The sequence below is a fragment of the Uranotaenia lowii genome, chromosome 2 (assembly GCF_029784155.1).
Source record: "Uranotaenia lowii strain MFRU-FL chromosome 2, ASM2978415v1, whole genome shotgun sequence".
NCBI classification, from domain to species: domain Eukaryota; kingdom Metazoa; phylum Arthropoda; class Insecta; order Diptera; family Culicidae; genus Uranotaenia; species Uranotaenia lowii.
Genome location: NC_073692.1, coordinates 105,475,209 through 105,497,972, shown reverse-complemented (window position 1 = coordinate 105,497,972; position 22,764 = coordinate 105,475,209).

The window sequence follows — 22,764 nt, the reverse complement described above, 5'->3', positions numbered from 1 at the left end:
TCATCTCTCATCTCTCATCTCTCATCTTTCATCTCTCATCTCTCATCTCTCATCTCTCATCTCTCATCTCTCATCTCTCATCTCTCATCTCTCATCTCTCATCTCTCATCTCTCATCTCTCATCTCTCATCTCTCATCTCTCATCTCTCATCTCTCATCTCTCATCTCTCATCTCTCATCTCTCATCTCTCATCATCTCTCATCTCTCATCTCTCATCTCTCATCTCTCATCTCTCATCTCTCATCTCTCATCTCTCATCTCTCATCTCTCATCTCTCATCTCTCATCTCTCATCTCTCATCTCTCATCTCTCATCTCTCATCTCTCATCTCTCATCTCTCATCTCTCATCTCTCATCTCTCATCTCTCATCTCTCATCTCTCATCTCTCATCTCTCATCTCTCATCTCTCATCTCTCATCTCTCATCTCTCATCTCTCATCTCTCATCTCTCATCTCTCATCTCTCATCTCTCATCTCTCATCTCTCATCTCTCATCTCTCATCTCTCATCTCTCATCTCTCATCTCTCATCTCTCATCTCTCATCTCTCATCTCTCATCTCTCATCTCTCATACTCACATCTCATCTCTCATCTCTCATCTCTCATCTCTCATCTCTCATCTCTCATCTCTCATCTCTCATCTCTCATCTCTCATCTCTCATCTCTCATCTCTCATCTCTCATCTCTCATCTCTCATCTCTCATCTCTCATCTCTCATCTCTCATCTCTCATCTCTCATCTCTCATCTCTCATCTCTCATCTCTCATCTCTCATCTCTCATCTCTCATCTCTCATCTCTCATCTCTCATCTCTCATCTCTCATCTCTCATCTCTCATCTCTCATCTCTCATCTCTCATCTCTCATCTCTCATCTCTCATCTCTCATCTCTCATCTCTCATCTCTCATCTCTCATCTCTCTCATCTCTCATCTCTCATCTCTCATCTCTAATCTCTCATCTTTCATCTCTCATCTCTCATCTCTCATCTCTCATCTCTCATCTCTCATCTCTCATCTCTCATCTCTCATCTCTCATCTCTCATCTCTCATCTCTCATCTCTCATCTCTCATCTCTCATCTCTCATCTCTCATCTCTCATCTCTCATCTCTCATCTCTCATCTCTCATCTCTCATCTCTCATCTCTCATCTCTCATCTCTCATCTCTCATCTCTCATCTCTCATCTCTCATCTCTCATCTCTCATCTCTCATCTCTCATCTCTCATCTCTCATCTCTCATCTCTCATCTCTCATCTCTCATCTCTCATCTCTCATCTCTCATCTCTCATCTCTCATCTCTCATCTCTCATCTCTCATCTCTCATCTCTCATCTCTCATCTCTCATCTCTCATCTCTCATCTCTCATCTCTCATCTCTCATCTCTCATCTCTCATCTCTCATCTCTCATCTCTCATCTCTCATCTCTCATCTCTCATCTCTCATCTCTCATCTCTCATCTCTCATCTCTCATCTCTCATCTCTCATCTCTCATCTCTCATCTCTCATCTCTCATCTCTCATCTCTCATCTCTCATCTCTCATCTCTCATCTCTCATCTCTCATCTCTCATCTCTCATCTCTCATCTCTCATCTCTCATCTCTCATCTCTCATCTCTCATCTCTCATCTCTCATCTCTCATCTCTCATCTCTCATATCTCATCTCTCATCTCTCATCTCTCATCTCTCATCTCTCATCTCTCATCTCTCATCTCTCATCTCTCATCTCTCATCTCTCATCTCTCATCTCTCATCTCTCATCTCTCATCTCTCATCTCTCATCTCTCATCTCTCATCTCTCATCTCTCATCTCTCATCTCTCATCTCTCATCTCTCATCTCTCATCTCTCATCTCTCATCTCTCATCTCTCATCTCTCATCTCTCATCTCTCATCTCTCATCTCTCATCTCTCATCTCTCATCTCTCATCTCTCATCTCTCATCTCTCATCTCTCATCTCTCATCTCTCATCTCTCATCTCTCATCTCTCATCTCTCATCTCTCATCTCTCATCTCTCATCTCTCATCTCTCATCTCTCATCTCTCATCTCTCATCTCTCATCTCTCATCTCTCATCTCTCATCTCTCATCTCTCATCTCTCATCTCTCATCTCTCATCTCTCATCTCTCATCTCTCATCTCTCATCTCTCATCTCTCATCTCTCATCTCTCATCTCTCATCTCTCATCTCTCATCTCTCATCTCTCATCTCTCATCTCTCATCTCTCATCTCTCATCTCTCATCTCTCATCTCGCGTTTCACTTCTCTCATCTCTCATCTCGCGTTTCACTTCTCAATTCTCATGGCACTTTTACTCACGTCTCACGTATCACGCACGGTTCATTTCACCTTCACAAATCTTACGTTTTATTTTCGGAACTCACCTCTCTCAACTTTGAATACAGAAACTCAATAGTGTTTTTAAATTTTATCACGTATGTGTGCCATTTTTGTTTATTTTATCTATTTTGTTATTTGGTGTCAATTTTGTAATTTTAGTCATTTTTGCTGTAAAAGTAGTTTAATTTCATGATTCCTCATACATTTTTTATTGTAATGTTGAATTGTAATGTTTGTCAATCGCCATAATTATGAATCACTGAAATTTGAATGTTAAAATTACCTGTATACCCCTATGATCCTTTTTATACCTTCGAAGAGGCCAAGTGTTAACTCGATCACTTTCATTACAATAATGGCAAATAAAGCCGGAGGCAAAAATGTTTAAAAGAAAAATAAACCCTCAGAGCATTCAGCTTCTTCAAGTACATCATACCTACATAAAAACGATGAAAAACAGCTGAGCAAAATTCGGTTTTTATTTCTCAGAACCCTGCAGCTCCGGCAGCCGGCATACAATTTGTTTCCAATTCAGAACAGTAACTCTCACTCACCGTAGGTACTTGAACGTATTTATTACAGTTTTTTATTCTTTCAACTAGCCAAAGTATCCTCGTGAAGACGATGCAGGTACGCGCGCAGGAAAAAGGATTAAAACTCCTTGTGGCCAGAATCGCGTGAATCCATGATCGCCGTCAAGAGTTGGAATGCATTTTATTCTCGGGCTGATTTTCCCTCTAGAAAAAATCGGTAACAGCTGAAAGGATTTCGAGACCGGGGGAAAAAATCGGATACACCGAAAAAAAAGGAAGGTGCTTACATTTGTATTATGATGTTATTAAATTAAAACCCCGAACCGGTGTGTGCATGCGTTGAAAATGTTCCTTTTTGTCCTTCACTAAATATTGGGCTCTTGTTGGTTCGATCAATCGTATCGATGGGTCTCTATTTATTTCGTCTTTCGCCGTACCCTGTCGGTTGGAAACTCCGGGTGCTAGAAAAGTGTGAAAAGAAGCAGCCAAAGATCGGAAAACCAAATTGTGTTGTTCGACGATTCGATTGTTCCTCCCCATTAGATATCCCTTTCTAGGATACGATTCGTACCGGCGATATGCCGAATGTGGAATGAAAAACATCAAACCGGCGCATTAAAAGCTAATATAATAATGATAAATAGCTGCGATAGGGCAGGAATTGACAATTAGCTTAGATTAATACGTTCCGGTTGAAAGGCTGCTGGAAACCGACGCTTTATTCATCACAGTTTCTGATGTTTGAAGAGCTACAGGATTAGCCGGCCAATTGCAACCAAGGAACGGAGCAAAGATCCATTTCAGGGAGTCCCAACATGATCGGGAATTCTCTTTACCTACTGTGGAAAAGTAAATATTTGCAAACACAGGAACAAACACGGCACCGAGTCTTCTGTAAGACTAATGTAATTGTCACCGAGCTAAAACTTATTGATGATGGAAAATCAAACAGTTCAACGGTTGACTTATCTCGAATGACTTTACCATGGTTCGAAACATTAAAGACAGGCTCTGCGTTTCCTTTATCGAAATTTCCGTTAAAGAAATTAGCAGAAACATTCAAAAACAGATGTATCCGAATATCCTGTCTTTCATGAATTCGTATTACGTGTCAAGTAGAACTAATCCCATTTATGTGCCAAAATCTTCCCAGAACAACATATCCTTACCCAACATTCAATATGCAACGGAAAAAAATAGTTTCAATTGGCCTTTATAATAATTTCGTCTCAAGTACCTCTTCCGTCATTGAATGGATTCCACACACAAACAGAACGGGATACAAAAAATCACTCCTCATCTCTTACGAAAGAAAAACAACCTAATCCGGGTGACAAAAGTGGAATTATCTGGTTTGATGATTCATTCTCTAAAAAAATCTTCAAACAACTACAGATTTCTCGAGATCAGTTTGGCAAAACTTTTGAAATCATCAGAGTAGTGATGGCTTTCTCATTTAAAATCAAAATGGTTAATCTGATTTTCAATCATCTAATGTTTATTCAATATTAAGTGGTTTAAAATTTTGTTTGAAATTAAAAAACTTTTTCAATGTGGTTTATTATAGTATCATGTAAAAAAAAGATATAAAACTGATCGATTTTTCCAACCCAAAAAGATTAAGCATGTTGCCAAAAACGAATGAAACAAGTGCTCTCTACTTTTTATGCGACACTCGCCATTTGCTACTCTCCACTATTTACTTGAAAAAATGTGAATTTTACTGCTATATATTTTATATGAGGCAAATGTTAAGTCGCCAAATAACATTAAAATCGTTTTTTAATCTATATTTTATCAAGCGTACAATTCGTGATAAGATACTCTCCACTCACTATTCATTATTCAGACTCGCTACTCACTACTCACTACTCGTTATCCACTGCTCACTACTCATTTCTTGATACTCGTTTCGCACTTCTCGTTAATCGTTACTTGCTACTACTTTCTTTCTTCTTTCTTCTCGCTTCTCACTAATCACTACACGGTACTTGCTGCTCGCTACTCGCTCATCTCTACTGGCTATCCGCAACTCATTACTCGCTCATGTTAACCACTGCTCGAAATTTGCTACTTTTTACTACATACAAGCTACTGACTATTGCGAATCGATGCCATCCTGCCTCTTATAACTCGCAATTCGCATTTTGCTGCTTGTTACTCGCTCTCGATACTCACTAGCTATTTGCTATTTGCTACTCGCTGCTAGCTTTTTGCTATTTGTTACTCGAAATTGGAACTTTGTTACATGCTACTCGATTTTCGCAACTCGTTTATTGCTTCTCGCTCATCACTTCCCACTTGTACTCAACACTCGCTTTCCACTAATCACTATTTACTTCTCAATCTCGAAACACACTTCTTGCAATTTGCTACAAGCTACGAGTAAAAGGCTTTTGTATCTTGCTGTACATTTTTTAATACTCGGGCTACGGGCCTTTTGCATTTTGCTGCTTTCTACTCCTTACTCATTATTTGCGCGTTTTGAGCAGCAAGTAGTGAGTGGTGAGTAGCTAGTAGAACGTAAAGAGTAGTGAGTAGCGAGTAGCGATAAGCAACAAGCGTGTTGAGGGTTCAAGTAGCACAAAATGAGCACACCAAGGTTTTATTTACATGGTATGAGATCCGCCATATGCATATGGAACTTTTATTTTTTTTCAGAAACCACCTTAATTCAGGAGAACCGTGTGAAGGAACCGTGTTAAAGATCAAAAACCCCTTTAAAAATCCGTGTTAGGTAGGAAAATGGAGAGAGTGATCACCCCCTCTCGAGCGTTAAAAAACCGTTACAAAATACCCGCAGACGCTTGAATTTCGATGAAAACTTAAAACTTTTACTAGTTGATGATCTTTTGATTTTTTTTTTATTTTGTTAAATAAAAGAGTTTCTTAATCACCACTTTTTTCCGCAGATATCCAAGGCGGGCATATCTGGGATATTGTGCATTTAAATAAAAAGTTTTGAAACGTCGCTGGTAAGCTGACAGCACACTTCCGACAAACTGGTACTTCATTTTCCTTTGTCGGAAGTCGGAAGTCCGGACTTCCGAAGTAACATTTAGTGCTGGGGCGATCATATTTGAACTGAAAACCTGGAAAAATCTAAGAAATAGATTTTAATTTTTTTTAATCAATAAACGGGCAAATTTGGGCAAAAACCCTGAAATAAAAAAAAATTATTTGAAACATTTTTTTTTCAAAACACATCATTTTTCAAAGTACCGTCAAACGAGGCATCATGCAACAGCGGGTTTAGATGCAACATTTATATAACACCACACTGATAATAAAGTTTTAATGATAACAAAATGTCGATGACATAATTTCTCGCATCTTAAGCTTGTTTTTTAAGTGTTTTTATTTTTAATATAAAATTTTAAAAATCGAGCAACGAATGTTCAAATTTTAACATTTTTTGATGTCGAAAAAAACTTTACCCAGTATGACGGATCTACAATCTTTTTACTGGTTTCCTCATGCTAAGGCTATGATCATTTAGTATCCGGGCACTTTATTTCGGTGATAGCTACGTTAATTGAGCTCGGATATGCAAAACATTAGTAGCGTTTTGTTGGTTATGAAAAGGACTATCTTGCTTATTTTTGATAGATTTTTAAGTCAACGTGTGTTTGAGATATTTACGATGCAAAAAAACATGGTAAAATTAATTTTGCACAAATTTGCTCCTTTTACGCATTTTGCGCCTCGAAAATTCGTCATTGTTGACTTGAAAGCTCACGAGCTTTTGATTTTTTCTGATTTTTTTTCGTACAAACGGTTAAGAAGTATAAGGAGTCACTCTAGGATCCACACGAAGTTCCAACCAATCATCGGAGTGCAACCCTTGATTTAAACATGGAAAAAAAGTCTATGGTTATTAGGAATAACTGAATGCAGACTCCTTAAATAATGCAAAAAATCCATTTTCGGCAGGCAAAAATTGTTGCCTGACTAGTAGACACAAAGTAAATAACTAATAATGATCAGTTCCAAAGATCGCAATCTGTGCATCCGGTTTTTACGCAATATGACAGATGTGTTCTGATGGATAAAAATTTTTTTGTTAAAACCGGATTTAAGAGATCAAATTTTTCGAGATGCCTTCTCATGAAAAGGTTCCAACCAGATTCCAATTGCTTTTTCCAGGTGAGTTTGTGTAAAATATCATGATTTTGCAAAGGTTTTTCTTCCGTGGGTAATAAAAATAAACCAATACATGACTGAAAAAAGTGTGCAAAGATAAAAAAGAGATTTAATGCAAAAATTAGAGTATTTCTTGAAATCATTGATAAATATATTTTCATGTCATGTCATATTAACACCTTCATTTCCTCCATAGAAAGTTTTTCGATCAAATGAATAGTTTTTAAAATACACATGTTTGTAACTGCCCGGATACTAAATGATCATAGCCTTATACCAACATTGTTGGTGTAACAATATTTTTCGAACAATCACCCAATTTTTGTAAATAAATATTTTTATAATTCAGTTAGGTATCTGTGGTAAAATGCAACAAAATGCAAATCAAAGAAACACCATGTAAATCTCGTTTCCATGTGATGGAATATGAATTTTCTGCATCACGCGTTTGTAAAAATTAAAATTTCATTCATCCAAACATTTATTTTTATGATTTCAGTTCGTAGAATTTTCCGTAGTATTATTTAACCCCTAAATGTATGCAACATCCTTATTTTCAGAAACAATGTGAAAATTAGATTTTACAGACCAAAACATTACTGCAATTGGTGTTTTCATGCGTTGGTCTATAAGGCAAAGCAAGTATATTAAAAACTATATATTTTCATACGTGGTCAAAAGAGTTTTCATTACATACAAAGTTTATTTATTGCAAGTTACCCCATTTTCTAAGGTTAGTGAAAATCGCAGGTGTAAAAAATAATCCACATTTTCAATAAATTAGAACAAATTGGATAAAAGCTTGCACGCAATTACTTGCAATCAATATTGTACGAAATCCAAAAAATAAGTTATTTTAGATTGAAAATTTGAAAAAAAAAATCTCGATTACAAAAAGTGATACAATCTCGATTCTCCACAATTTTACTTTCGCTCTTTAAAATGATTGTATTTTCAAAGAATTTATCAAATTTTTCAATAAAATACCGTCAACTTTATTTATTACCCCTTTTGGGATTTTTGGAAAACCGAAGGGGGGAGTCAAAAGAAGAATTTGATATTTGTTAGTTATTATTCATCAGAAATGTACATTATTTTTTTTCATCATTTTGAACTGGAGAGTTGATTGACAAATTCCGTTGTAGTATTTTGAATTTGAAAAATAATAATCGCTTTATAAATATGAATATTTGAATTGTAAAAAATGTAAAGGTTTATAATTCCGGAACACAAAAATTCAGAATTGAAAAAAACATAGACAAAATTTTCAAAAATATTTCTAAAAACTAAAATAGTTTGACTTAAAAATTCCGAAAATTTATTAAAAAATTGAAGAAAAAACTATGGAATTCTGTTAATTTATTTGAAAATTTGTAAAAAAATACAAGTTTTTTAACATTTACTACGTTTTTTTTCCAATTAATACTTTCTACCATTATAAACACTTTTTTATAGAATTCAATTGATAATTCAACAACAGCCTTCTGTTGCTTATGTTTCAATGATTGTTTTGGTAGATTTTAACGTCCTGAACTTGAATCTATCGTAAAATTTATACTATCACATTTAGTTTTGGTGATATGGAGTTTTGAAATGAGTCAGTTTTAAGTGAAATCAATCATTGATAACTAATTAACTATCAGACCTACATTTAAGAAAAAAAAAACAAATTCTGATTTTGTTTATTATTTATATATTTACTAGCTGACCCGGTGTGCTTTGCTACACCTTTCAAATCATATGATATTTTCAAAAATTATTAAAAATTTAATTATTTTATTGGCGTTATTTAAAATAAAACTATAACATTATTCATAACAACCGCTATAAAACGAATTGCAACACAAAGATAACTTGAACTAATATTCTGAATCTTGCTCTTTAAATTTGTGTTAAAGATCTGATAATTTTAATCAGTCTGGAGGGTCTAAAATTATTCGTACGCAAACCATCTAAATTATAAAATAGGGTTGTTTTTGCTTGATATGCTCTGGATTTATGCTAAACTGATAAAAGAGCCCCTCTGTTTTTCCCTTCATCCCTTGCTGAATGGAGGTCGTGATCTTTAATAATCATACCCATTTTTTTCGTTCCCAAAAATCCTCTTATATCAAATATTGTTCCATTGGTTAATAAGTTTTTAAGCTTTACAAAAAAAAAAATATATGGAGCGCCCTCCTTTCTTCTCCTCTCTACACTGTAAAGCGTAAGCGTCCATAACAATCGTAGAAACATATTTCGTAACCAAGTACCTTTCCATGCCATATTTGTTTCCATTTGTTGGCTTTGTAAGCATAAATTGAGAACATATGCTAACAAAAGTGCATTGTGCTCACCTCCCTTCTCCCATGTCTATTTCTCAGATATTTTTAAAAAAAAGTTAAATGTTAGCCTCCTCTTCCCTTCCTAAACATCCAATTTTATCACTCTTCTGCAAGAAAGGTATTAAAAAAGTAAGAAAAAGTATTTTCGTACTCAAATACTTTTTGATGCCAAATTTGGTTTCATTTAATCGATTAATTCTCGGGTAATGCAAAAAAATAGTATGGAAGCCCCCTTTTCCCTCTTTATGTCTTTCCGCTGGAAAAATGTGGGGCTTCAATTTACATATAATATAAACATTTTTCGTATCCAAATACCCTCACATGCCAAATATAGTTCCATTTGCTCGATCAGCTCTCCAGTTATACTGAAAATTGTAAGGGAGACCTCTCCTCCCCCTTTTCATCCACCTCTTTGAAGGAGTGAGGGATACCGAATATTCACAGAAGCATTTCTCGTACCCAAATATCTATCCATGCCAAATTTGCTGTTGTAGTTCTTGAGTCCTACAGTAAAAATTGAATGAAGTTCCCCTCCCTCTTTCCTTTCTCCCCGCTGGAAGAAGGATGAGGTCTCAAACAATCATTAGAACATGTCACGTTCCCAAATACCTGCCCATGCCAAGTGTTTTGGAACGTCATTATATAGCTGCTATAAAGCAAGAGCCACCCTAGCGACTGAACATAAAAGTGAGTTCTCTCCTGAGAACTCACTCTCCACGACCGATCGTGTGATCGTGTTCGTGGCACGATCTGTTTATCAACATAGCAAAAATAAATCAGTTCGCACCAACCTCCAACCAAGCAACATCGCTTCTAATTAATTAACCCGTCGGTTCGCAAGTCAAGTCGGGAATAAAAGTTAAAGTTTCCCAAAGTCGGTAGTATTTTATTCGTCAGTGGAAGAAAATATTCATCGTGATCAATATCACGCACCTCTAGTGCTACAAAAGAGGTTTAGTTTGGTGCAATTACTTGGGTAGCCTTAATTGCACCCTAATCAAGAACAGTGGTGAAGTTGTGTTGTGAATTGTTCCCCCGGTCGCCCAACTGTTAATACCGTCCACTTCGAAGATATCGAATTTTGTTGGGACGATCCGGAACACCAAGATTGGTTCCATTTGCTTAATTAGTTTTTGAGTTTTGTAAAAATATATAAAAGAGCCCCCCCCCCCTTTTAAATCTCCCTACTGGAAAGCGGGAGGGGTCTTAAATAATCATAGAAATATTTTTCGTATCCAAATACCCTCCCATGAAAAATTTGATTCCATTTGCTTTATTAGTTTTAGAATTGTGTAAAAAAAAATTAAGAAGCCCCCTCCCCCTTTCTAATAGAAAAAGGGGGGAACCTCAAATAATCATCGAAATGTTTTTCGTATCCAAATACCTCCTCATGCCAAATTTGGTTCCAATATCTTGATTAATTTTCAAGTTATATGAAAAAAGGTAAGGTAGCCCCCCTCCCCCCTTCCTATCACCCCACTGAGAGGAGGGAGGGGTACCTTATATTCATAGAAATATTCCTCGTTCCCAAATACCACCACATGCCAAATTTGAAACCATTTGCTTGATTAGTTCTCGAGTTATGCGAAAAATTGTCTTTTGTTTGGGAGGCCCCTCCCCCCCCCCTTCATGAGAGAGGGAGGGGTCTCAAACCACAATAGGAACCTTCCCCTGCCTCCAATACCTCCACCTGCCAAGTTTCACGCAAATCGGTTCAGTAGTTTCCGAGTCTATAGGGAACAGACAGACAGACAGAAATCCATTTTTATATATATAGATTTACATAGTATACCGTCTCACGACATAACTTGACGAACATAATTCCTATAATTCTCTCGGTCCATGGCAACCGTTCTCCAATTTCTCGGGCACCCCACGTTTGCCAGATCACGCTCCACTTGGTCTAACCACCTCGCTCGTTGCGCCCCGCTCGTCTTGTTCCTACCGGATTTGTATCGAACACCTGTTTTGCAGGACAGTCGTCCGGCATTCTCGCAACATGTCCCGCCCAGCGTATCCGGCCAGCCTTCACCACCTTCTGGATACTGGGTTCGCCGTAGAGTCGCGCGAGCTCGTGGCTCATCCTTCGCCTCCACACTCCGTTCTCCTGTACGCCGCCAAAGATGTTTCTTAACATTCGTCGCTCGAATACTCCGAGTGTACGCAGGTCCTCCTCGAGCAATATCCATGTCTCGTGCCCGTAGAGAACAACCGGTCTAATGAGCGTCATATACAGGTTACACTTCGTGCGAGGGCTAAGTCTTCTCGACCGCATTTGCTTGTGGAGTCCATAGTACGCACGACTTCCGCTGATAATTCGCCTCCGGATCTCACGGCTGGTGTCATTGTCTGCGGTCACCAGTGAGCCGAGATAGACAAAGTCTTCGACTATCTCCAGCTCGTCGCCGTCGATCGTGACCTTGTTATTACTGGACGAGCGGGTTCGGTTGGTCTCGGATCCGCAGGCCAGCATGTACTTCGTCTTGGACGTATTATTCATCAACCCAATCCTTCCTGCTTCGCATTTCAGTTTGCGGTAGATCTCGGTGCCAGCAGATCGTGGCCTAGAGAATAGCATACTTGTCTTCTAAACCAACGTTCATGAGATCGAATCCCGGTCGTGACATAACCTGGCACACATAGTATGATGAAGGTTGGCGGTTATAGCATTAGTGAAATGCTAGCCGTGTATACCTTGGAATTGTACGCCTCAATAATGCAGCACATGCATGTGGATGGATCATTTCAAGGGAACTTAGATTGCACTTGGAGATCCTACCTTGATATGTGTGTGCTCGTAGTGCTACCGGTAAACAACTGCACTTCAACCAATAGTGCAGGGGTGTCAAGTAGCATAGCAAAGTAAAAATAGTAATGCGGGGTAATACCACAATAGATCAACTTAATGGTCGCAGTGGACTCTCTCCCCAACGGAAAAATAAGTCTCCTCCATCGCCGCAGATGATCTGCCGACTATATCAATGTCATCGGCAAAGCAAATAATTTGACTGGATCTGTTGAAAATCGAGCCCCGCATTTCGCCCACCGCTCGCCGAAAAACACCTTCTAGCGCCACGTTGAACATCATGCAGGATAGATCATCACCTTGGCGAAGCCCCCGGCGCGATTCGAATGAATTCGACAATTCACCCTAAATCCGCACACAGCACTGCGTTCCTTCCATCGTTGCCTTGATCAGTCTGTTTATTATAATTCATTTAATAAAAGAATAATATTTTGATGATGATGATGCACGATCTAAAATACTTAATCTCAAAAGTTTTTGAAAATTTGAAAGAAATTATTACAAGTCTTTTTGACATGATAGAAGAAAGATTAAAAAAACTTGAATTCAATTCACAAACAAAACGATTAGATTTATTCTTTAAAAATTATCTTATATTCAATTTGGATTCAAACTTATCTAAAATGAGAAAAAGTAAACAAATAGAAAACTTCTATAATTTTTTTGCATAACTCAAGATTACTCGAAGTCTTTAGGAAAGGAGATAACTGATTTAAAACTTTATTTTTAAAATGTTATGTTTTTGTTTTAAAGTTTTATAAAAAAAAGTGCAGATTTTTCTTGAATTATTTTCTATTTCAAAAAGTTATGTTGATACAAAAATTACATACTAAGATTCAGGGGCACCAAAATTAGTCTTACGTTCCAAATTCAATGCATCTAGAAACAATGTCAATTTTTTTGCTTTATGTAATTCATTAAAACCTTTTTGAATATGATGTTGAGCATTTAGAAGAACAAGACACAGAGAATAAAATTGAGACTGAAATTGGTTTTTGAAGAATTATTTCATATAAGCGTAACATTTTTTATGACATTATCGATTTTTTCAGATCAATTTGTTTAGTAAAAAAGTAAAGGATATTGGATTTTATTTTTTATTTCTAATTCTGTTGACCATCACGAGAAGTAAACGGCTGTTTAAAGGTTTCCAACTTGTCGATGTATAAAATTAGAATTCGATGAATAATTTTTTATGTTAAAATGGATCTTTTTTAGTTATACTTCTTAATAAAAATCTATTCTTAAGGCAAGGTAGAGTTTTTGTCTGTCCAGTTAAGAGCTTCAATTAATATTATTAATTGAATCGCAAATTGAAATTTATAATTAGAAATTAGTTTCAATTAGTGAATGTCGTAAAGTGTCGTACTTATTTAAATCCCCCCCCTCTTCCTTTCCGAACGGCCTTAAGGGTACATAACGCCATAATTGGCACCTTAAGGAGAACGCTTATTTAACAGAAAACATATTTAATATATGAGTTACATCACTGTTCCGTGTTCATACACTTAAAAATTCTATTTCCTAACTAGCTGAAACTTAAAAAAGAAGATTAAAATGTTTAAACATGCATTTTTTTTTTCCGGAAGCTGATAATCAGTCACTGTAGGGGCATAATGATATTCTTTCTTGGGGCAGTATAAGCACCAGTAATCGGGGCACGATGAGCCTTTCCTGCCGTGCAATCTAGCAGCGAATTCAACTCGATTAAGTCAACTGAATAATAGAGCTAGAGCTTGACTTGTTTGGTCTATTGGTAAGGTGTCGGAGAGATAATCAGAGGACTCAAGTTCGATTCCTGGTCGTGGCATATTTATATATTTTTTTCATTTACCATTCATGATTCGTTTCAGTTCAAATTAAATTTAAAATCTAGTATAAGAGCTTGAAGTATAAAAGAAAATCCATAAAAATAAAGAATCGGATTTTGATAATCATTAGTTTCAGGTTTATATTTAGAAAGTGAAGAACTTTTTTTTCTTTCTTTTTTGATAGGACTTTAACCCGTTAAGGTCATTCTTCCTCGACAGTGAAGAACCGCCTCTGGAATTAATAATAATAAAACGACATTTTCAAATACTCCAGAAATAGCAAATATAAAAAAAAACATCGAAATAAGTGTATTGTGCAAATTTGTTAAGAGTTTTCAATATTGTTCTTCTCTAATTTCATGTTTTTTTTCAAAATACTTCTTATTTTGTGTTATAAATTCAAGGGGAAGAAGAAGTGCAATGTGCAGAAAGATTAAAGACTCTTTTTTAATTGTACCCCGTCTCCACCTCTCTGTGTTCTGTGTTTCAAATTTATTAAAAAATGTATCACTATTATTTTTAAATAAAAACAAATGCTTATCCCTTTTAATGCGACCCTTCGTATTGACCCAGTAAAACATGGCGGGCACGTTTGTCATACCAATTAAACAGAACTTTTGTGTGGAGTAAATTTCAGGAACACCAGTAAATGCTCTAGGAATTTATTTTGGAATCCTTACTACAGTCGGAATGGAACTTTAAAAACACGCATTTAAGTAAATTCTGACCTTGAGGTAATTAGGAATGTACCATAAACATCGTGTCGGGGTTCCCAACGACTAGCTCGAGAATCTTGATACATTTAAGAATTGCTCTTACGCAAAGGCCACATTCAGAACGGATATGCCAAAAGTTTTTCGTAAGTAAAAAGGTCCGCAGTTTATACAAATTTATAATTTCATGTCTTACATTTTCTAGTGAGAAATTTCGCCAATATTTTCATAACATTGCAGAATTTATAACACGATTATAAATAAGGTTTGCGCAAGCATTTTGCTGTTCTATTTCCTTTCTTTCTTGAAGATCTGCTCAAAGATAACCGACACAAACTCTGCTTTATGCATGACTGATATCAGATCCGCTTTCCGATTTCGGGTTTTGGTTTTCTATTTCTTATTTGGAACATTTTGTACTGCCGATTCAGCCTAACGGACTCACTTCCTATTCAGTGAATGACCCAAATTGAGAAATGCAGATTTTTTGAAGATTATCCTCTCTCGGGGATAAGCAGAACTTCGAGAGCCCTTTGTATGTTGAAGGTATCACTTTGAGAAGGATTATCGTTAAGGCGAAAATGTATTACTGACAAAGAACGTTTGCTAAAAATATCAGCTATGGTTTCGCTCGATTGATGAAAAGCATATTGCGTAGCAAATTGCAGTTGATTAGTTTAAACACTTGGTTTCGAGAGAGGTGATTGAAACGTGAAGTTTGTTCTGTTGAGTAAATATACTACACCGAATCGCACCGTGCGGCATTTCTAAATTACGACCGGAATTCACGCAACCAATATAATATCTACCTACATACTTCGGTGACTTCGACTCCACAGGACCAAAAACGATTGCAGTCCCAATTCAGAAGCTCAAAACAATCCCGTGTTTTGCCGATTGCGAACATCGCTTTTAGCACGTCATTCATATCCCAGTCATAACTTTTCCCACCATCGAAACCCCACTGCGAAGGAGTGATCCAAAATAAGAGGTGAGGGGACCAGAAGAAAGTAATCGTAAAATGAAGCCATCGATTGCACGGAACCCAGCTCGGACAGCAAACAAATTGTTTATTTTTACCGAAATCAGAAATTGATCCCGAATATTCGCTACTAGATGCAACCGTCTTATGACCAAACGATCGGATAGGATCGTATCGAAAACCCAGGGCCCGTTCAATCTCTCACCGGGAACTTCCAGCCGGATAATAAGTTTTGCCTCCCCGTGCGATTGGCCATAAATTGCTCAACGCCATCGCCTTCGCCGCATCATGGCCATTTGCCTTTTGCCGCCGTTATCGAACCGATTCTGGCCATAACGACGAGATCTCTTCATTTAAGGTTTCCCGCAAAGTAGCGTTAACTGCTTTCCACTTTGCAATATTTTATCGAACGTCATCATAATCCACAAGGATCCACAGCCGGGAGCCGGCCAACCCGCCGCCTCTGGGCCTGACCAGGTTCCTTCTTACTGGCGACGATGAAGGCTTCTTGAGTCCAGAAGGCGGTTTCAGGAGTCAACCAGCCAATATACACCAACAATGTCCTCGACGTGTAAGCTGGTGTTGGAACTCATCAGTACAAGCTGGGAAGTTTATACGGAGTAACAAAAAAAAAACACCGCATCGAGGGAATTGGTTGTTTGCGTGTTCGCAATAAAATATTGATTAAAATAAATAACGAGCTGCTGCGTAATCTGTGGCCAAGCTCCAGCTCCTCTGCTGCCCCCACTTATACCCTAAGGAGTGCGTAGGAGTAATGATTTTGATGAATTGTGAACGATTTATTTTTTCGCGCGCACCCCAAACTGAATGGGATATTCAATGATTCTAACGTGTAGTTATATTCACGTTTCTCTAAGGTTTCATTCACTTTATAGGATAGACAAATTAGATCAAAATGATAGTATGATTAAAATTTTTTTTTTGCGACGAATAAACAGGGTTATAGAGGTGTTTGAAATTAAGTCGAACTGAGAGCAAATTATGTTAAATTTGACTATCATACCTTCTGACCAAAATTTTATATCATTTTGCCAGATTAAAAGTGGTAAAATGTCAAAATTTGACTGTTATTTTCTGTATGTAAAGCCAGCATGTATTAAAGTATAAATAAAAGCAAAATGATGTCATATTCTGGACTCATTCCATACCAAAAAAGTGGCATCTCTGTGCTCTTGATATTTGTTTTGAAACGGTGCCACACAGAGGAACGCCAAAACGAAATGTTTTAGACCTATAATATCTTGGGGATATTTTACCTACATTACAAGTACTTCAAATTCATAATGAGCTTTTGATAAAAGTGATCAAATCACCTAGTAGTGAGATATCAATTTTTTTGTAATTTTCATTTTAGAGCTCTTATGTTTTCAGCAAGTTTTTAGATTGTAAAAATTGTAGTAATTTTGTTGAAGACGTCAACATCGTAGAAGCTAACCATATAAAGTTAGATGAGTTAAAGATTTTTTTTTACTTTCAGTTTTTCAACGATACCTTTCCAGACAGAACTTATTTATATATGCAACGTCTGTTTGAAAGAGTTTTCAGTCATAAGAAAAGAAACAGTTTTGTAGAACATACTTAATGAAAATATTAAGACTGAAAGGAGGTTTAATGAAAAACTAAGAATAAATAACTGTTTTCAAACAAATGTATTTTCCTAGTTTGCGTGTGTTCGATGAATGTTTGGTTGCATAAAAATCAGGCAGATTCAACGTTTAAAAAAAAACTTATAGAATTCAATGTAAAACCTTTTTCTATGTAGCTTTATAATTGATTTAAGCTAGTGATTTTCGATGGTTTTGAGTGCAATACCTAACAAAAATACTCATTTTTAAATAAACCTCCTAAGTTCAGACGATTTCGGTTACATATTTTGCAGTTTTGCAATCAGAAAAGTATCACCTTTCAAACAATATACAACTCAAAGTAGCCAATTGTGATCTTCATAGTTTAGATATCAATAAATGGAGTTTTTTTAACTTATTTACAAAGTATAAAAACTTCATTTTTGGCTCATTTTCATTGACATTCAAACTATGAAGATCATAATTGGTCACTTTGAGTTGTATATTGTTTGAAAGCTGATTGCAAAACTGTAAAATATGTAACCGAACTTGTCCGAGCTTAGGAGACATATAATTAAAAATGACTATTTTTGTTAAGTATGTTTTTTCCTGTAGAGTGATGAATCCAACTGTATAAGTTGAAATTTCAGGGACTAGATAAGATGAAAATTAATGTTGAAAAACATGCGTAAAAAATTCGCCTTGTATCCAACTTACACATTTGGATTCATCTCTCTACAAAAAAAGTTTCGCTCACTAAATGTTTGAGTCAATACCCATCTCTGGGGGTTGTACTCCATTTACCCGAAAACCATTGCCCAGAATGAAAAATCCCCAGAATTTCAATCGCCAGAAAGAACCATTCCCCAGAATTTTTTTCCCCAGATGAACCATTACCCAGAAAAATTTTCGCCAGAATGTACCATTTCCCAGAAATTTTTTCACCTGAATGAACCATTTACCAGAAATTTTTTCGCCAGAAGAACCATTTCCCAGAAAATTGAAAACATTTATCCTTACTAGAAATTAATAAAAAAAAAGCAATTGTTAGACAAAAATGGGGTTTCATAACATAATTGTTTTGCGGCAAAGCCGCAACCAACGAGGATGAAGGGGCTGAGGCGGCACAAAGCCGCCGAAGCTCCCAAATCCGAGGTGGCCGCCGACCCGCCGTCGGAAGCGGCGGCCCCATTATATTGGTCTAGGTCTGCCGGGGCTTCCTAGGTCTGCGTGAAAGCTAGGGGTGATCCCTTAGCCCCGTCCGCCACGTGACAGCGTGAAGGACAAAACGTCTTTCAAGTTCGAACGCGCAGCGTGAGAAGTCGAATACCAAAACGGTTTTTTAAAGGACCATGGTAAGCATTGAATCAATTAAAGTACCATAAACCATAAACAAAGCACAATATTGGTTTTAAAATAAATTTAGTTGGAAAATTTCAAAGTTGTAGTTTCATTTAAAAAAATTATTTAAAAAAAAATGAATTTCGAATCATATGGAACTTACAAGAATTCTTTAGAAAAAAAATACAAGAGGAAAAAATCTGGGATTTGTGCCATTCTGGGAAATGTTCCATTCTGGGAAAAAAATTCTGGTAAATGGTGCATTCTGGGGAATTTTTTTCTTGGAAATGGTTCATTCTGGGGTTTGATTTCGGGTATTTGTCATTCTGGGAAAAATTCATTCTGGCCAATGGTTTTCGGGTAAATGGGATACAATCATCTCTGGGTCACAGTGTAAAATTTGTTAAGTATATTTAAGATATTTCTTATGAACTTAATGAAATTTATTTAGTTTATTCAGCAAAAGTTTAATGGCATCAAATCTCTCTAGAACATACTTTTTATGAAAATAATTCGCAAAAAAATTATGTTGAAATTTGTAAAATTAAGATATTTTTTAAAGACAGCCATAATTTTGAAACGTTTAGCAAAACAGAAAAACTTCTTTAGCAAAGTTTGCTAGACTTGTTACAAGCTAAAAACTTTTCTCAGCTTTTAAGCTACAAACTCAGCTAGCTCTAAAATGGATATTAAAAAAGTTTGTTTTTCTAACTCACTGTTAGGCGGATTAATCAAAATTTAAAAAAAACTAATATTATAGCCATTATGATGTTGGTCATATGTCAGTGTCATCGAGATCTAAAGGTCTAAAGGTCTAAAACGCATAGTTTCGACAGAAAAAAGTTTTGATCCCCTTTTTCTTATTCACTCCTAACGAGGTATCATTTAAATAGGTTCCAGTGAAACCTGCACTTGACATTTATGACTCATAAACTATGAGGCAACCGTATATAGAAATTGAGACCCGAATGTTGGTATTGTACCACCTTCTTTCGGGCAAAATGATACCAAATTTTACCTTCAAAGTAAGATTAGGTATAAATTTGGTATAATTTCATAAAAGTTCGCTCGGGATATTATTTGTTGACATCTTAAAACATTCTATTTCGAGCAAATCGTAGTGAAATAGAGTTGATAAGAGGAATTTGGATTCGATTCCTACAGAAAAAATTACCTAACATTTGAAAATGGAGAATGAAAAGGAGTTGGAGAACTCATTACTGTTCATGTTACATGAAGAAACCCTTGAAAGTGCCACGGAAAGAAAACGGTCGCTTTTGTAGGTATTTTTTTTTGGTAAATTTAACCGTTATTTTGGCAATCGCTATGTATCGATTTGCATCCTCCACAGAACGTCAGCCAGGCCTTTGAATGAATAATTTCTGACAGGAGATCCGCCAGGTGCCTGCTAAAAGGTTCGTAACGATTTTCTTCACAATTTTTTTTTCGAAATTTTACTCCTCTAATGGACAGCTTTTTTATCATTAAAACACGTTACACCCCTCACTTCACATACCTTTATGGAATTAATTATTCTTACTTTTATTCAAATTTTTGCTCAGCTCACATTTCACTAGTACTTCTAGAACGATTTACAAGTTGAATTTTGGTCTCATAGTTGATTTCCAGCTGTTTTGGTATCTCAAAATGGAACTTGTCAAGATTTTTCACGATATTACCGAAAAATGTTGATCAATGAATTTATTCATTAGACGCTTTCTCAAAAACTACTTGACAGATTTCATGATCATGAATGGAAAATAAAACGCCTCGATCAGGAATCGAAATCGAGTCATCTGATTATCTCTCCAAGACCTTACCAAAATTTAGGTCAAATCGTCAGATGAAACTAGTCAAGCTGTAGTTCTACAATACATTCCTCAGGTTAAGTTCGTTGATAGATTCTAAGGCAGTAAACGCTCATCTTGTCCCAACTAATGGTGCCCATAACGCCCCAAGACAGGTTTGCATTATGCCCCTAAAGACACTGATTTCCAACTTTCGACAAAAAATTCAAAATGCATATTTAAACGTTTTTATCTACTTTTTCAAGTTTCAGCCACTTAGGAAGTAGACTTTTTTTAGTGTCAATACTATACACTTTGTGCTAGGCCTACGACCAAGTTAAGCTTGCATAATATAAAATTTCCATAAGTCGACTGACTTTGGCACTCTAGTATGTTGTATGAATGTATGTTGGTTATCCACCACGGGTGCACGGATTCACCGCAGTTTCTGCCTAAGTATGTGCTCACATGCATTCTTTAGATTATTAAGTTCGACCCCGGACCCCATGGCTTCGTATGAACTGTTATGGATGAATGTATTGTCTTGATGTAGGTTTATTTTGGAAGAACGAGTAAATCAGGTGGGCTAGTTTGCTTACAAGTATTCCGGCATCCGTGTATATACCTGGTCAGCTGGCAACTGATTGAACATTCTTATTATATAGTCAATTATAAGAGGAAACACATTCTACCTGTCGGCCACTTATGGGATTCGAACCCAAAAGTTTTCATGCCGATACCGGGAATCGAACCCAGTACGCCTGGCATACCGAAACCAGACTCACGCCAGCCTATTCACTAGATTACATCGGCGCTCGACTGACTTTGGCACTCTAGTGTCCATTAATTAACTTTCAATAGATCGAAGGCTTTTGAAATTATCCTTTGTTTTTCCTTTCCTTTGCAATTAAATATTAAAAAGCTTCAGACGCTTTAACGAATAAGTTTTTCCTTGTTTTAGTTTTTTCGAATAAAATTTATATGCACAGTGTTCCAAGCGTTATCTGCTTATATGGGCCTTATTTGATTCAATGCTCTTAATTTTTTTGGGATCAAATGGATTTATTTCATCAACAAATCACATTATTACTAGAGTTTCTAAGCTAAGTTTTTTAGTAAATTAAGCATTAATTTGAAGATTATACTTTGATTTATTTCATGAAGCTGACCATTAAATGTCATGACGTCAAAACGCTTTGAAAAACCGTGTAGCACGTTGTGACGTCAGGAAACTAAATCGCTATAAAATAAATTTCAATCAAAGTTTAAGAAATCAAAAATAGATACTTTTCTGAAATTTTCGTAAAGTTTGATCGAATAGAAGAGCAAAAAACTACGGGTTTGTAAAAAAAAATCAGAAAAGTGGAAAAAGTGGCTCGTTGTGACGTCATGATTTTTTTAGCTTTTATTTCGATAACTATTCGTTCAATAAAAATATTTTGGATTCCAAATTGTAGCGATTTTAATTCTGAACTGAGGGGTGTTAAAGAAGGAACTTTTGTATGTGTGTGAATAAAATATAGAAAATTGATTTATTTCAGTAAAGGTATTTTATAAGTAAAACATAATACAAACAAATGAAATTAAGTGTTTATAAAAGTTGAAAATGTAAACATAAATACATATGTTTTTGTTTTCGAGTGTTTGCAACCTTCAGAGATATTGATGCCTGAAAACATGCAAGAATGAAATGAAATTTCTCGAAAAGTACCATGAAACATCAAGATAGTTACTGTATATCTTCAAGAAAAATGTGAAGTTTTAAAATTGTCACAACTATTTCATACAAAATGGTTCTCGAAACGCGCTCTAAAAAGTTTTTAAAATGCTTCACGTTTATTGAGGTTAGTTTGAAAACATGTCTTTTCAGCATGTTGTTTCAAAAGATAGCGCTTTGATGTCTTCCATAATTTTTTTTTCTAAAATTGAATGATTTACAGCTTTTTTGAAGACGTTATTGAGATTGGATGACAAATACAAAAATAAAATCTCACTTTTGAGGGAATTGAACAGGAAAAGAAGAATCAGCAAAACATCAAAATATGTGCATTTAAAAAAAAATGAAACATTGAATCAAGCTATTTTGACTTCTAAGCCTTCAAAAAACCCATGATCACGTTCTTCGAGTTTTGAAACACCCTGTCTTTGCTTGTTAAGGCCGGCACAAATTTCAAATCCTTCTTTTGTCACTCGGAGTTGCAAAATTCTAAAGGTGAAATTACTCCCATCTTCTTAAAAAATTTTTTCGTCTTATAATCATTAGGATATTAGATTTTTTTTAAAGTTTACATAAAATACTTTAAGCTTTATTTATTTCCCATATGATTTTTTTTTTTAATTTCGAAGGGGAGGGGGAGTGACAAAAAAAGTTGATTTTAGATGGATTTGGAATTTTTCAGC